This window comes from Siniperca chuatsi, linkage group LG15 (assembly GCF_020085105.1).
Source record: "Siniperca chuatsi isolate FFG_IHB_CAS linkage group LG15, ASM2008510v1, whole genome shotgun sequence".
NCBI lineage: Eukaryota > Metazoa > Chordata > Actinopteri > Centrarchiformes > Sinipercidae > Siniperca > Siniperca chuatsi.
Window position 1 is genome coordinate 20,180,420 of NC_058056.1, and position 17,209 is coordinate 20,197,628.

Genomic DNA, 17,209 nt, shown 5'->3' on the forward strand with positions numbered 1-17,209 from the left:
GTATCATTTTTGAATGTATTGCTGTAATGTGTAGGCCTAAAGGTAATCGGAGACCTATTTGTGTGTTGTTTTTGAGTGCTTTGGATTTACTAATTTCATTAGACAGTCCTGTCAAAATAATAATTGAACTTAAAGAGAAGGGGGTCTCTCTGTTCCTGTGCGCGTCCCCGTGAGTGTTGTGTTGGCGATGTCTTGCGGTCCCTCCCTTCCCAAACCCCCAGCCCCCCCTCGAGGCGCGTGTCCGCCGCGGCCCAGTGTGTCCGCCAGGGGGCAGCTGTGTCTCGGTCTGAGGCTGCGCCGCTCCCGCTGCATCACAGAGAGGAAAATACCACCAGATGGCGGTTTAGGATTGCTGCTCTTCTCTCAAGGCGCGGTTCCGCTAGCACGGCCAATTTTCAATATTAAAATACACACGATATTAAAACGAAAATCGATTTATTATTTCGGGAGGTGAAAATCGATTCGGGGATGGTCGTTCAAGGTGAGTGTCTTGTGTTTTTGTCGTGTTTTGTGCGGTGGGAAGGGAGACGGAGTACAGATTAAAGATGGTGGACACAGACAGGGAGGACTGGTTGGTTGGGGGATGGGCGTTAGCGGCTAACGGAGGTGAATGTGCTTTCTCTCTTCCTCAGTTACATTATAGCCTAGCAGAGCCATTAGCTAGCGAGCTAGCCCCAAAATTTCGCCAAGACAACTTGCTAGAGGGGCAAGTGGTTGCCGCAGCGGCGGCCTGTTTTGCCACCAATTTCCATCCGGCGCTGGAGTTGAGCTTGTCAACAAATAAAGAGCCATGCGGTGTGACGTGTTTTCTTGCTCTTTGCAAGGCAGGATTCAGAGCATCACCTTCTCTCATTTGCACAGCCGTATTATGATTGAACGTTACAGTATTGCCCTCCTGCCGTGCAGTGCTTTATTTGGTTAGGTTTGTCATCAACGCAAGTGCAACGTTGTTGTTGACTTTGTTGTTATCAACCCCTGGCAGTTTTTCTTTATGCATACTCAGAGATGTACAATGTGAGATATGAACGTGTTCCTAGTTGCTACTTTTTCTTGTGTCAACATCAGCATCCCAGCTCCTTCTTGCCTTCAAGTTTTCAGAGTGCAGTGGTGACTTTACACACCGCTAATAAACATGTTGCTTTTCAGTGAATGGCAGCACGTGATTGCTTTTTAATATAATGTTTGCAGGATGGACTCGTGCATGTTTCATAACATTATTATGGCGCTTTTTCCCCCTTCCCGCCCCCTTCTGTGCGGGAAGCAGGCAACACTGAGCGGGGAAACATGAGTCACATTAGGGGGGATGGGCTCCAACAGCCATCCCTACAGGTCTAAATGGGCTCCAGTTCTGGCCGTCCCTCCCCTTCCACAGTGACCTAGGTACAGCTCACTCTGTGCAGTGCAGTTAGGGATCGTTGATAGTGGGTCAGAGTGCCTCCTGGCAGTTTGCCTGAATCTCAGATTGTTGCATAACTGCTTTGTTTACAGTCAGCCATGTGATTTTTTTTTTTTTATCCAGGCTGTCTTGGATTGTTATCTGCAGCCTGCTTGCCTGCCAACCTGTCTTCCACTATCACTCAATGTTTCCACCCATACAGCACAAGCCATATTTCATTTATCCTGCAGAACAAGTTAAGCAATAGCCTACATATTGAACATTGTATGGTTTCATTACATTTGCATGTGTTAATGACATATATGATGGCCCTTGTTCACAGTTTTGCTCTCTAGAAATTAGTTTTATTCCTGTTGTGCTGTTGATATATTTTTTTTAAATGAATGGCTGCTGAAAATTATATTATGCACACATTCACTATTTGGCCAAATTTAAACAAATTCAAACATCTCCATAACCACATTCTGAAAACACATGTAAAATGAAGCCTTTTCATAATTGTAGTTGCTTAGCAGAGCTGCATAATATCGGGGTGGATGATGTATATAAAATCTTCTGTTATGATATGTGTAATTTTATATCACATTATTGATATATATTGTGATATAGAAATTCTTTTGCATCATCAGTTGAGTCATAAATGTCTTTTTTTTTTTGCAAATCCAGCAATTAAGTACCTGACAAATTCATAACATTGATGCAACCATCAACAACAATCATTATGAAAATTCAATTTTGACACAAGCAGTCCTGCATATTGATTTGTAACATTGCAGAAAATGGTCTAATACACCCAGAGGTGTTGAAGACGTTCTTATGGGAAAAATCTGACTGAGGCTAACACATTACTCCAGTCCAGTTAGAAACTGAATTTGAATGTGATACTTCCTGATACAGTCAGCCAAGTGCAGTAGGGCAACTACTGTTGCTGCATGATTATTACAGCAGGTCCTGTTTTATTGCCATTTGGTCTCTAAACTGTGAACCAGTTTCCAATACATAACATTTATTTGGGTGGCCTACCCAAAGAGATCTGTCCCTCTCCCAAAACTTTATTTTTGTATTTATTATGTCTTCTTTCAAAAGGTTGCGTGTAAACACAACTGAAGGGGTGAATTTGTTGAAAACTCTGCTGGAATGGTGTAGTCATGTACATCTGTATAGACTGGAAAAGATTAGGTTTGAACACAGTCCTGTTTGGAAATTTTAGAGTAGAAACTGGTTAAAGGAAAATATCTTGGGTGCTCTTTTATTGCATAATGAGGATCCTTCGGTGTGATATGTTGTATGTCCTTTGAGATCCTCGCCTCCCAGAGCAGCAGGCCTCATGTTTTGATGCCAGGGCACATTAGTAGTCAGATTACATTGCGGCAGTCGTTAACTTTTTCATCAAGGAACACATATGGGCTATTGTCTGTTGCTGTAGTATTTGGACTCACTAAAACACTCAATTATAGTTGTATTACAGACATACACCATTAAGGAAGACACAGTTTATTTGCCTCTCAAATTGTTGGTTTAGATACAGACACGTTAATAGGAATGTATATAGTTTGTCTGATGCCGAACAGAAGTGCTCTGTGTTTTGGCTTGTATTGAAGAAATCCTCTTTGGACAAGATACTCACAAATGACTTTATCCCTGAAGAAGAAAACCACAGAGTTTCTAAACATCCGCACAGCTTTCATTTCTGTTTGTGGAATATAGTAAGCTTGGGAAACAGTTTGAAGCTGATTCAGTGGCGTTTCTTGCATAACTTTCTAAAGGTGGCTGATGTAAAGAAATGTCGTTGTACAAACCTTTAGATAACATTGAGGGTTAACAGAAATGGTGAATAATCCCTCCCCCTTCCTCTATCCCTTGAACTGCTTGGCTCTTTGCCCTGGCTTCCCATAGTAAGTCTATAAAGTACAGAGAATTCCATAATGGTTCTTATTAGTACACACACATACTGTCATTTTAAAGGTAACAATGGGTAGTAGTGAATATGTAATGGTTATTTGTTTTGAGGAGAATTAGTTTCAGGTTAAGAAAAGCAAATGGCTTGTCCATATGTTGCAAAGAAAATGTACTTTATAAATTGGTCCTAATGAAAGCAAGATACTGTGTGTCTTAATTATTTTAAACATAAAGGTATTAACAAGTATTGTTTAAGACAATAAATCAAATTGGAAAGAGCAGACCTGGATTCTGTATTATGATTTGTTCCATATAGTCATTACTAAGGCAGAGGCTCTCACCGCTCAAATGCAGTGTGCTTTTTGTTAGAGGCATATGCTTATAATGACACAGCTCAGGAGATTATGTAATGGGCTTGACATTTGTCAGAGCCTATTACACAGTGACCTTGATTCAAGATGCTGGCTATAGAAAGAACAATATTTCCTGTTCGTATTGTTGTCCAATGTCAAAGAAAAACCGAATATTGCTGCCATCTGCCCTCATTAGCCTGCTTAAATCTCTATTAATAATATTAATATTAATCATATAACACATCTTTAAACAATGAAACTAACTGAAGAGAAGCACAGTTATTAGAGATAATTCCTCTCAGTATAAGATCAATACAAATTATGAAAATAATAAAATAAGGCAGGCATTTTACACCTTATTGTGAAATTATCGTGCTACAGTAGTGCAATTACTAGGTTTTTTTTTTTTTTGTTTTTTTTTTAGGAAAGCCCTGAAGCATACTCAATATGCAAAGACACCTGTGTAACACTTTCTAAAATAGTTTTGTCACCCCTGGCTGGCTTTCCTTGTGATGTGGTGTCCTGTTGTGTAAGTAGCTGCATTTCTGTTGTCAGATCTGTTGACTTTCACTTTTTTGTGCAGGGCAACTCAGGTCAAGTCGGGAATAAGATTGCTGTAAAGCCAAGCTGAATTTGTTTACTTAACTGTAGGCTGCTGAAATGAGGTCCAGCAGTAGTTCTCAGCATTTTCTTTATTCATGTGAGCTTATGAGTCTGTGTACCACAGTTGTAAAGAAGCAGCACTGTAGGCAAAATAAAAATTCATATTAGATACATCACCTAGTTCGTTTTTGCACTCCTAAAAGCAGGACAAAATAAATTGTCGACATAGCTCTTAAATGGTACCAGGCTTCTGCGGTTTAACAAAACTGTTTTTATACGTTTTCTCAGTTTCATAGTTACTGCTTCAACACAGAATGCAGATTAATTCACCACACGTACACAATATTATTTCATTGCAGCCTCATTACACATCGTCATTTGAGCAATGTCACCTATTGGTTCTGACCTTTTTAAAGCCATTACACTTACACAGAAAACTCAGGCACCATTAACTTAAATAGTGATTGTTTGGAAATGTCATGCGTAGCAAAGTGTGAAGAGCTGTGGGCCAAGGAGTTAATTTTATTAACTATGGGAAGTGTGCATTTGGTATTTTGGTATGATATATAGCAACATTGTCACTTAATTCAAGTAATAATATACAATGCCATTAATTGTTCATACACAAGTTATTAGTCACAGTTATCAACTCTATCAATATGTTAGTGCTCAAGTACAGGGTGGCAGCATAGAAAACAAACTTTAAAATATTTGGTAATCATAGATTTTCTGCATTCAAATACAATCCCCAAGCCCCCCGTAACTCAAAACGGACAACAAGTTTACAGCACCAGCTGGTGACCACAGCGTGTGTACTGGCTGGGAAGTTTTCCCCTGTAGATGTTTATACACATATATCAAAATGGATTACATGGATTTCTAGCTTGTATTCTAAGTGATAATGCCAGCTGAGCTGTGCTTTACAGATGGTTGGGCTCATCTTTTATCACATGGCTAAAACTACCAGTGGTGTAATAATGCAAAATATTACTAAGCTGAGTCTGTTGGAAAATGCCAGGCTGATTGGAAAGAAAAATTGCATATCAGATAGCATAGTAATACAGTGTTGACATAATGATGGGTCGGATAACGTGATTCTATTTCCAGTATAGGAGGCAAATCTGTAGTCAGAGGATATTTGTTAAAGTAATGCTATTCAGCTGTCAGGTTGAGTAGTAATGAGACTAGGTGCATCATGTCACGGGTGTGTGTGTGTTTTAGAGGTTTGTGATCTCTCCCTGATTTTCCTATATGGCTCAATGGTTGCTTGGCTGAGCAAGCTGCTTTTACCTGCAGCTGACGCACAAGTGTGTTTGCTGATTCAGCCAAGCTACCAACTGGTAGTGGCTATTACTAGTTTTATAAAGAGTAAAGAATGGGAAAACACTACCAAGGCTTTACTTTCCAACGTCAAGACACTTCTCTTTAAGAAGAAATACTCCCATCCTGGATCTGACTGAGACATACTGCTACTTTAGTGCAATTATGAGTCTCAGCATCATGAGCTGATCCTGGGTTCCTTGTACAGCTTTACTACATGTATAATATTGCAAACCTAAATACTGATAGAGTCTATTTGTAGTTGTTTTGTTTTTTTAACAAAGCCTCCAAATGAGGCTGAGCTAACTCCTCTGGCCTTGAAAATCTATGGTTAGCTTGCTTTACACTTATCTCGCTGAACAGATGTGAACTGAAATTAAATAGCTTTTTTTTTTTTGTCTGCTACAGCATACATATCTACTCTGTAAATCACTTGGCCTGTGTTCTCCTTTGAGATAATAATCAGAAACCAAAAGGGAGAAATTTATATTTGATATTTTTTGGTTTCATGATCGCGCCCACTAGTTTTACATTCATTTGACGGCATACTGTTAGGTGTCTGTCTAAGTAGATGGAGACCTTATTTCAATGCAGCCAATCAAATCTTGCATAAAGCAGCAACGTCAGTGTTCTGTCACAGACAGCGCAGACGGTCACACTGAGCCAGACAGCAGCTGGCTACACAAAACATGAGCCACAGACTTTGAACAACAACCCGCATTAGCTTTCCTGCTAAAGTCTCCTTCTTATCCAACTTATAAACATGAACACATGTCTTGTCCTGCACCGCAGCTTGTTGAACAAGCGACCAAACAAACATTCACCGTGGAAATGTTCACTGCTAACGTCAGTTTGCAGGCTAGCTAGCTAATTAGCAGCGCAGCTGCAGCACATTAAACTGCATGTAAATGTACCTGCAAATGTTACTGTGGTCCGGTTAGGTTCCTGATATTATTCAAAAGCTGTAGTTACTAGTTAAATTGACAAAGAAGGTTTTATATGTGAAACAAACGCTCATAAAATATGATGTATTGTTGGAGGTTAAACTAGCAGCAGTATGCAAAGCACTTAAACAGCCACAACATTAAATTACTGCTTACAGCTTAATTTTGCTTATTGTTACTTCACTTGGATGTTTGACCTTTGTTGTGTAGAATGATCTATGTGCAGAGTTTGACACTAAAAGGCTGTTTCCAAATTAATTTGCTGAAAGGGGAAAGTTTCTCTGTGCTTACCTTAAATCTGAGTATAAGACGTACACATACAAGCATGATTTTTACAAGTAATGTAGTATTTTTACATACAATTTTTGTTAGTTGTATTTAAGTAAATGACTTCAGTCCACCGTTGCCTCTGTACTCATTTAAGCCTATAATGAATCATTAACCTTAACCACACAATGGCTCAATGTGATGTAAATCCATGGTAACACAACACAAAAATAAACAAGATAATTACTGTAATTCTGAATAGTGTGAATGTGATTTGTGATGTGTTAATTAGATGTCTGTTCACCTTGTTTAAGCTGACTGCAACCACAGACTTTTCTCTCACTGGCAGCATAATAGGTGAAACATTACTGTCTTGTTATTTCCTTCACTTGAAAAACATCCAATTAATATGCCAAAGCTGTGGTATTTTTCACGTTACAGTTCAGTCTATATAAAGGAATGAAATCACTGCTATGATTAGTCCACTTGCAGTAAAAATGTGATGTTATATCTGGAAGTGTTTTTCACCATGAAAACAGTTAGTGCAGATATATTGAACAACTAGTATTTGATGAAAATGATTTACAAAATAAGATTTTGTAAATCATTGTCATATTAGATAGTGAAATGAGTGCATTTTGGCATTCATTGAAAAAAGTCATGTTGCAGGATGTTTAGATGGATGTTTTGTCTTATCTGCCTTCTGCTATTAGGACAGTGAGGAAGTGTTGCTCCCACCTGTGTTTGGATTGCCTGATCTGTTGATACTGACAGCAGTTCATTTTTACATCAGCGCTGTAAAGTGGAGCTTTGTAGACTGGAACACGTTATTAAAGACTGAGCCTCAGACAGACAGCTCAAAGAAAAGACTGCCAGCAGTGCTTCACTCACATTGAATGCAGGGGAGAGTTGAAGGTGGTAACAGTGAGTCTTTGTGTGAAGAAGCAGATGCAGGTCTCCGTACATTCACATTTTAGATATTTAACTGACAACGTATGTAAGCAATATATTAGAAAAGACTACAGACACTGGATAAAAAAATCCAGCCCCCTATATATTTATTAAATGATGGTTTATAACACACTATAATATTGTTGTACACAGATATAAGGACATTTTAAGTTTAGTTTAGTCTTTGTTAGCAACTTTAACTCCTCCTGTGAGGCATCCACATAAATGAATACTGGTGTATAAACCAATAATGAATAACAATATAGTAAAACACTGTTGTAATGATGCTAAATATGCTAAATGAATACTGGTGTATAAACCAATAATGAATAACAATATAGTAAAACACTGTTGTAATGATGCTAAATATGTCTTTATAGGAGAAGTTATAATTGCTGATAAATACTGTACATAAATGTATGCTTATGAATGCACTTATATCTGCATCCAACAGGATTATAGTGTGTTGTTAAATGCTCATATAGTGCTTATAAATGCAAAATGGGGAGTTATTCATTATTTCACATCTCAAGTTGCATAATCAAACTATTTGTATAGCATCTTTCATACAGGTTAGTGCTATTAAGATGTAAGTGCTTTACAGATGACTGACAAGCTGATAATACAACAGTACATGTAATGTACAATGTAAGCAATAAAACAATTTGAGACTAATCCACACAAGAAATAGAAATGATACAAATGAAATAATATATAATATAATGGATAGAAAAAAACAGTAAAATAGATAAGACAATAACAAATAAAATAGATAAGAGGGAATAAAACATGAATACAATAAAATAACAAATTACATAAAAGAAATAATGGCTATAAAACATTTTAATCAAGAGCCAGGCTACAGGACTGCTTTCAGATCTTCTGGCAGGCTGTTACAACAGCTCAGAGCAGAAAAACTAAAAGCTAGCTCACCAAAACTGTTCATTTGTCAGTTTCCTAATTCCTGGGTGGAAAGAATTTCTTTTGGAGCATTGGCCAACAGTATGGTAGTGAACTCCTGGATTTGCCTAAACATTGATTGATATATGTGAATTGTATCTATGTCCTCAAGGAGAGCAGTCCATAGTTTGTTTGTTTTTTTATGAATGGAAAAGAGAGGTTATGATACATTATTGATCTCTTTGTGGGGCATTAAAGAGTGCCTCTGGTTTCAAAGGCAGAGATTGACATCTTGCTTATAGAGTCTCCAAGGGTTGATGTTTGGGGGATAAGTAAATTCTCGCCTTGGCTTCAGAGGGTTTTGACTTGTTATTTGGATTTGCGTTTGCTAGAGCAGCCAGATCTAAATTTGGCTCCAGTCCAGACCCACAAATCCTTCAGGTGTCATTTATACAGGCGAGGTTAACAACCAGCTTCAAGCACCAGCAAATACAACCTCCTCAGCATCAGCTGTGGCAGTGTGTGTCTCAGCAGTCAGTGTTATTTGTACACACTCTTACTTAATATTGATTTGCTGGCCTGTGCCAAGTCAGTTCTGTGGCTGTACAGAGTGGATATTAAGTAGTCTCAGAACGGAAATTTCAGTTTGAGCTACTAGACAGGGCTTCCTCGCAGGTCTGGAAACTGTAAATGTGCCAAATATTTATTGGTAGTGGAAGCAGACATCATGAAAAACTTTTTACCGTTTAAAAAAACAAAACTAATTGATAGTCTCACAAAAGAGTCTCTGCATAACAACTCAGGTCTGGAAAAGCTTTTTAGAGCAGAAAAAGAAAAAGGACTCATGAGTTGGTTTGATGCTGAGACAGGGGCTGGGACTTATCTAGTGTACATGTTTCCAAAGGATTTCAGATGAATCCCATTGAAGTCTCCTACAAGTGGAGATGTGACGGCCTAGATTTACTCACTACCCTGCCCTGAGACATCATTAGTTTGTATCTCTCAGACCCCATCTGCTCTTTCATCCTGTGTACGGGGGATTAACAGGTTTCCCTGCCCTCAGTGGCTGACACCCAACAGATTATTTACCCATAAACCCCCTTCCTTATTCCCTACTGACTGCATATTATCCTGCCAGCATTATCCACATGTAAACCAAACAGTCCAACACAGTATCAGACAAACCCACTGCCAACAGCTTCCTTAAACCGTTGACTGTTGTAGTCAAGGTTAGACTAGCCTTGTTTTAAACACCATCTACAGTGGCTGATGGACTTTATCAGTGCCCAGACATAATTACTATTTTACTAATGTGATATATTATTAATACATGTGTACCACTATTGTTATTTTACCGATTTGATTTAGTAAGAGAGAAATAAATGGCATTCATTCAGCACTAATAATATAAACTGGAAAACTGTTTTTCTTTTTGCCAATTTATGGCCACTTTGCTTGTGAGTGATGGTACGTGTAGCCTTCATGATGTTGTGTGTATGTTAAAAAGGTCGAGACTGTGTGTGCTGGTTTAATTTGTCTCTGTAGTTTTATAAACAGAAACTAATTTTTAATGAACTGAGTGAATAAAGTAACAGTATGTGACCAGTTCCTACTTCTAAATGATTTTGCAATTTCATAGATGACTTGGCGATGTATTCCTACCTCAATGTCATACAATATAATTCCTCATAATGCATGTTCATCAGGGTACCACTGTTATTGTAGAGTAGGGTTGCATGTAATGATTATTTCAATATAGAGTAGTCATTAAGTCTATGAAATGTCAAATAAATAGAAAAAAATGCCCATTACAAGTTCCAAAGAGACAAGGTGACATCTTGAAATGTCTTGTTTTGTTTGACCAACAATCCAAAATTCAAAGTTTTTCAGTATAAACACAGACAAGCAGTAAATCTTTACATTTTAGAAGCTGGAACCAGACAATATTTGCTTGATAGTTTGCTTGATTAAACAGCTGTAACAGTTAATCGATCATCAGAATCATTCATGCAATCATGCAGAATTTCTGTCCATCGACTAATCTACTAATCAACCAATAGTTTCAGTTCTATTGTAGACAACGTATTATGATAGTATCTTATCGTGACTTACCCAGTGATTCACATCCCTAATCTACAGTCACGATTTACCAGCAGTAAAGGCTGATTTTCCACTTGGGATTTCTGAATGGGATTGAAAGAGTGGTCTCCCCTACTTGGCTCTGTACTCTGAGCCCAGCCAGGCCTGGCAACTACCACAAACTGCCAAACATTCAATGGGGCAAGCTGTTTTACAATAAGAAATGATATTACCCCAACTCTGGAGTAGGGATGCAACTAACCATTATTTTCATTACTGTTTCATACTATTAACATGCTGATTATTTTCTCGATTAATTGATGAATCACTGGCTCTGTAAAATGTCTATAAAATTGTGAAAAATGTCCATCACAAGTTTCTAAAGCCCAATGTGAAGTCTTCAAATAGCTTGTTTTGTCCTAACAAACCCAAAGATATTCAATTTATAGACAATCAATGATCAACATAGATTCTGGTTGGTTTGTGTCCAATCAATTAATTGTCTAAATCTTTTCAGTTCTTAGTGATCACTTCCATGATTAATTAATATCTTATATCTAATATTATTTTATGTAATTATTCAATGTCACCCATTTAACCCCATTTAAAGTCAACAGAATCTCACATTATTTCTAAAGATTGCTTTATGTGTGAACAACAGTTAAAACACAAGTATTCTATTAACAAAGATATGATCACAGAGAAAACACAATTTTCTAAATGACAGAAGTGATGAAACAATTATCAAAATGTTGTCAAGTACATTTTCTGAAATTTGACTAATTGCTTAATCGAATTTGTCTCTGCACCACTCCGAAGTAATGATCTCTTTGTTATGTGTTGTCCAAAACGCTCAAACAGCTCCAAGTAGACAAAACTGTTGCGTGTCCCTCAGCAGGAGAGGTTTATCTCAAAACATTACTGTACAATATGTTGCTATTTTCTTTTTAAAATTACCTCCTTCTCTTTGTCTTGCCATTTTTGACACCTGGCTGGGATTTACATACACTAGCTCCTTGAAGTACTGTTTTAAATCAGCCATCTGCTTCAGCAGGGCTGCCAACTCTCACATATTGACCATGAGACTTGGTAACGTAACGTTACTGGTTTTGTGATAGAAAAATTTAAAAAATGATGCATCCCTAACAACAGCAAGCTTGATGAATTGATCTCTGTGTCATTGATTACTTGATGTCTTTTACCATCTTAAAATGTAAAAGTTAAGTATGGATACATGTAAGAAGGATTATGTTCCTATATAAGCCATTTTTTTAAAGGGAGTAAAAAGGCATGTATTTTGAGTTACAGTGAGAAGGTATCTTGTACTCATAATAAAGAGCACTAGACTGGACTTAAACAAAAGCTAACACATTCATTTACAGCAATCTTAAAATAGTGAGGTACTATAAATTTGAATATCAAATCACCAATAGCAACCTCAAACCTTTAAATTGTGAATTTGGCTGAACGTTTTAAACTTTTAAAATTTTACATTTTTTTAAAACGTTTTAAAATTCCTGGAGGTTGAGGAGTGATGACCCCCAATCCCTGCGATGGGTAATGTCAGAAGGCCTACTCATAAAATGCACCAACTTTACTGATGCCGAATTTCACGACTCTAAACAAAATTGATAAGTTGGCAACACTGGCTTCAGTCATAGCTCAGTAGCCTCTTCCTCTGATTCCCTCACCCTCAGTCTATATCTGGGCAGTCATTATTCCCCTCAGCTGCCTGCACATTATTCCTACATAACATAATTGTTTTTGCTTTGACATCTACCTGCTCAGATCCTAAGGCATCTCCCGCTCCTGTGAAATCTTCGACGTGCCACTAGATCATTTGGAAGTAATAATCGGTGTGACCTCCGCCAGGGTTGTGTGTCAGTCTGTGTGTTAGTTTGTGAGTGTGTGTGTGCATCCCGCCCCGTCCTTCCTCTTTCTCCCCCTCTATTAGAAGTAAATATGAGGCAGACTGAAAATCTGGGCCAAGGTGAGAGAAGGAGCCCAGACAGATGAGAGAAGAACAAATTAGTCTCTTTTGCTTTTTAGAATCTACGCTCTCTCCTGCTGCTCTTCCCCTCTGTGCTTCTGTCACACTTTCTCCTTCTCTTTACCCACCTTACCCCTCCTCGCATTTGCCCCATCACTCCCCCATAAAATCCCCCCCGTCTTCCCTCCTTGCTCTTGCGGCTCCATTTTGTGTCAGCTGCAGCCAAGCAGGCAGCCATTGCACAGAGAGGGGGAGAAACATCCATTGCCTCTTCTGTCTGTCTTTTTTATGTCTTTCCATAGCCTTGCCCTTTTTTCTTATGATCTATTTATCCTTTATTCACAGAAGTAGTTCTCAGGAGATTGGGAAAAAAAATCTGTTTTTCAGCAGAAATCTTATCAGTTTGTGCAGTTTACACAGCATCCTTCCCCTCCCCTCCTCTTTGCTAAGATCAGGCTTTGTGTGCTGCAGAGAACGAGCGTACAGTAGTTTGTGGCAATAACAGATGGCTGCATGTGTGTGTTTGTGTGCGTGTGTGTGTGTGTGTGTGTGTGTGTGTGTGTGTGTGTGTGTGCAGGAACATGACTATGTATCTGCCTCTGTAACTCTCAGTGTCGGATGGGTAATCTTCTGTGTGACATAATCATAATCTGGTTAAACCAGATGGCCACAGTTGGCCTCAAGGCTGTTCCACATTTTAAGGCCAAGGCTCTTTGGTCTCAGTATGTATGGGGGCTGGCAGCATGATAAAGTGCAATTATTTTCTTGGTGGTTCAGCTCATAGCGGTGGCCCAGAGGGACCCATTATGGTTCAAGCTCACAAATCAGGCTCTGGTTAGCCTTGGTTGTGAAGATGTTTTAAAAGAATGAGAGCTTGCTGATTCTTTGTTTTCATTCTTTATAGGAGTTTTATGTCTTACTATTTGTTTTGACTTTGATTATAAGTCTGGACTTATATTCCACACTCCTTGGAAGGAGAAATGTGAAAATTATTTAAAAAGACAAGAATCTCTCATCACAATTTCCAAGGGCCCAATCTGACATATTTAAAGTGCTATAATCTACTCTCATAGCAACATTTTGGGTCTCAGCAGGCAGCTGTTTTCATTGAAACTGTACGCTACCTGCTGAGCACCAAACAGTTAGCAACTAACTGCCGAACATAGTGGAGCATTTAGCAACTAAAGAGCCAGGTATTTCCCTCAGGAGTTGGTGGAGACCAAAAACAGAGCTAAAAGGAAAGTGAATATTAGATTTACATTTGCCAGGTGACCAGAAAACACAACTCCAAATGAATACTGATCTTGCTCCCTATGTACTGGATGTCCAAATAAGTGACTATTTGTTAGCAGGTTAGCCATATCAACTTTCATGGTTATAGTACTGCATATCAATGTTGTGTCCAGTTACTTTCTACTGCCCCCAAAATCTGTTCTGTTGCAGCTTTAAATTGCTTTTTTGTCCAACCGACAGTCCAAAACCCAAATATATTCTATCATCACAAAAACACTAAATATTCACATTTGAGAAGTTGGAAACAGTGGATTTATAGCATATTTGCTTTAAAAATTTGTTAAACAGTTATCAGAATTGTTGCCTTAATTTTCTGTCGATCAACTTTATCAATCTACCAATTGTTTCAGCGCTGGTGTAGTCAAGGGTAAACAAATTCTACTTTTATAAATACCACTTCTCTGCACAAGTTCCTGGTGCTTGTAAGTGGTCAAACATGTACATCCTTATTTTTCCCTCTTGGAAATCAAACACCTCAAGATCAGTAATGACACACTCTCCACTTCTGGCTTCACACGTCTTCTGGCCATAAACAAATTCAGTGTTACATATTTTTCAGGGATGAGGAGAGAGCAGAATGCATTTGTGGCACCAGGATAATTTCTGTAGCAGAAAATAGGCTACAGTCTTTAAAGTGGAGACTCTTGAGTTTACTGAGGCACCCTTATGCTAAACACTGTTGTCATGTAGGTTCAGTAAAGGGATTAGTAAAGTGCACACAATATAATTTAAAAGCAGTGTGGATGACATAATTACCCATCCCTATGTCTGCCTTGTATAATTTTTAACTATATGTTTATGAATTGTGCAGAAGTGAATGGCGTGTTCTGTATTTCAGTTGTTATTTATCCTGGGTTTTAAAGACATTGACATCACTTAATGGCCATTTTAATTGGAGTTGGCAGGTGCTATATTGAATGAATCAATTAGGAGGTCTCCCAGCTCTGCCTTTCTGTAGTTTACAGAACTAATTTCTGCAACCACAGAGAACCCTGGTGAGAATGTATGTGAGGCGTCATGCAGTTTAGGTTGAGAAGTGCATATGAATTAAAGCTATTGCAAGTACATGATATAGGCTATGCCTTTTGGTCTGCTGAGTCACAAGGGACGCCCAAACTTCCTGTTTGTAGTTATTGATGCAGCATGTACAGATCCTGCAGGTTACCGCCTGCTGTTGTCATCTTCTGCTTCTGTTCCTTTTTCACAGGCAGATCATTTGTCTGATCTTCCAGTGCATCTCTACCTGTTGGGTTTGCATCTGTCTTGATATTTCTTCCCTGACTGCCTCTCTGCCTTTGTCTCAAATGCTTTGTACTGACTAGCAGAATCCATGAAGCAATTTCCCATTTCCTAATTGTAGTTCACACATTGACATTGTAACAGTGGGCACACTGGAATATGAGTTCAAAGCCCTTTTCAGACATGCACCCCTTTATGTTAATCTGACGGCAATTTAACATGTTGGTCTCATGTCTGAATAAGCACCCTGGTCACTTTTATGTAAAAGTATAGACAGCAATCTTACTAGGTCAGACCTAGTAACATTTGAATGCCATCAGATTAACATAAAGGCTGCAGTAACACAAGGTGAAACATGCAGAGAGAGATTACATGCATGTCTTGTACTGCCTCCTAAGATCACTGTAATAAATGTTGTATCTCAGTCGTCTTTATTGCACAAAAGCAGTTTAATAAACTAGGAAACACAGTGGAAGGGCCAGTAATAAGGCATTGAGGATATCGATCTTCTCATATCAGATCAGTCTATAAAAACTATGTTCCCCTCTCGGTGCGACCGGAGCAAAAGAGTTTAAAAACCCTCTTATAATAATAATCAGCCCATCAGTCTCTCCATGTATTTACAATGTTCAATCATGCCAACTGCATGGATGAATAAATGAATATCCAGCAGAACGCTTCATATACAACATGGGAGCAAATAGAAATTAAACAAGAGTCCCAGCGTATCGTCCTGTCATTCAATGCTTGTGCACTCGGCTATTTAAAAAACAGGCAGCGGAATTCGCTATCAAATAACATTAAGTGATGTAGCCATGTTGGATAATGACGTTCTTCCGGTAACTGTGACTTCTTGCCTATTCATAGAATATTTTGTTTGTACACCCCCTGGCGTTTCGGAGAATACTGCAACAAACAACGCATTGAGCAGCGCCTCTTTGCATGCTCGTAGCTTACGTACCATCTGCTGATCTTTTTTGGTCCTTTTTCATTGTGGTTACTTAGTAAGTAAAAAATAGCAGAAAATGCAATTCTGAGTAGCACACAGGTACAGTACTGAGTGACACTTTTGGCAAGGCTTTGCAAGTTTCAAGCATGTTTGTTACAGATGTCGCAGCTGTGGTACTCGTAAACACCAGCGGCTGATCTCCTTACAGCAGGATGACCTCAAGGCTCTACCAAATGTTTATTCTGACAATATAACTTGAGCCAGTCTTAAACCTGACTTACACCAGTTCTGTCTGTAAATGAACAACTGCCACTCGTCCGTTTGCTTAATTTGCACTGTTAAATTTATTATAATTAAATTAAAGCACTACTCTGGCTGTAAAAAGCAATACCACATTAACAAATCTAGGTTTTTTGCTTTGCCATTTGATTTGTTTTTTGCGTAGTCTAGTTTTATTCTGTGGTTTGAATTTACACACACGTTCCAGAAAGGTCACTTCTGTTTTCTCCTAACACTCCACCTAATAGGGCAAGTGCTGTGTATATTCACCTTGAAAAAAGACATCAACTCAGCTTTCTCTGTTTTCTTCTCTTAATTTGTAGTATATGCGCTTCCTGCAGACTGCCACACCTTTCAGACATTAACCCAATTAACAAACAAACTATGTAATTTTTTTATTCATTCAGCCTTTATTTAAATCACAAGGAATCATTGAGGGCATGCCCTCATTTTCAATGATGTTGAGAGAATAAAACAGAATACATACACACAAATCTTATCTGTATCTGGTTAGTCACTATAGCCGGGTGGACGTCAACATACTGCCTGACTTTTTGAATGAGTGAATAACAGCATCTCAAAAGTGAACACTGTAATCTGAAATGTTGTGTGACAAAAATGTTCTCCCTGTGCGAGTATTATAGCCTCTTGCTGCACATTTAAAAGATGTTCACACTTTTCCACATTTTTTCCCCTTTCCCTTTGATGTGTTTTGCAGATCTGAACTGTGAAACCACCAGTCTGTTG

General features: G+C 38.4%; 1 protein-coding gene across 3 annotated transcripts in view; it reads left to right on the forward strand.

Annotated features, from left to right (window-relative positions):
- Positions 1 to 253: 253 nt before the first annotated feature.
- Positions 254 to 17,209, forward strand: part of stag1a (stromal antigen 1a) — a 46,866-nt gene continuing 29,910 nt past the window's right edge. For 2 of the 3 annotated variants that reach the window (XM_044166636.1, XM_044166633.1), the window contains exon 1: positions 254 to 481. The gene's annotated coding sequence lies outside the window, so the exon portion shown is untranslated. The remainder of the gene's footprint in view (positions 482 to 17,209) is intronic. The other variant, XM_044166637.1, reaches the window with a different exon arrangement.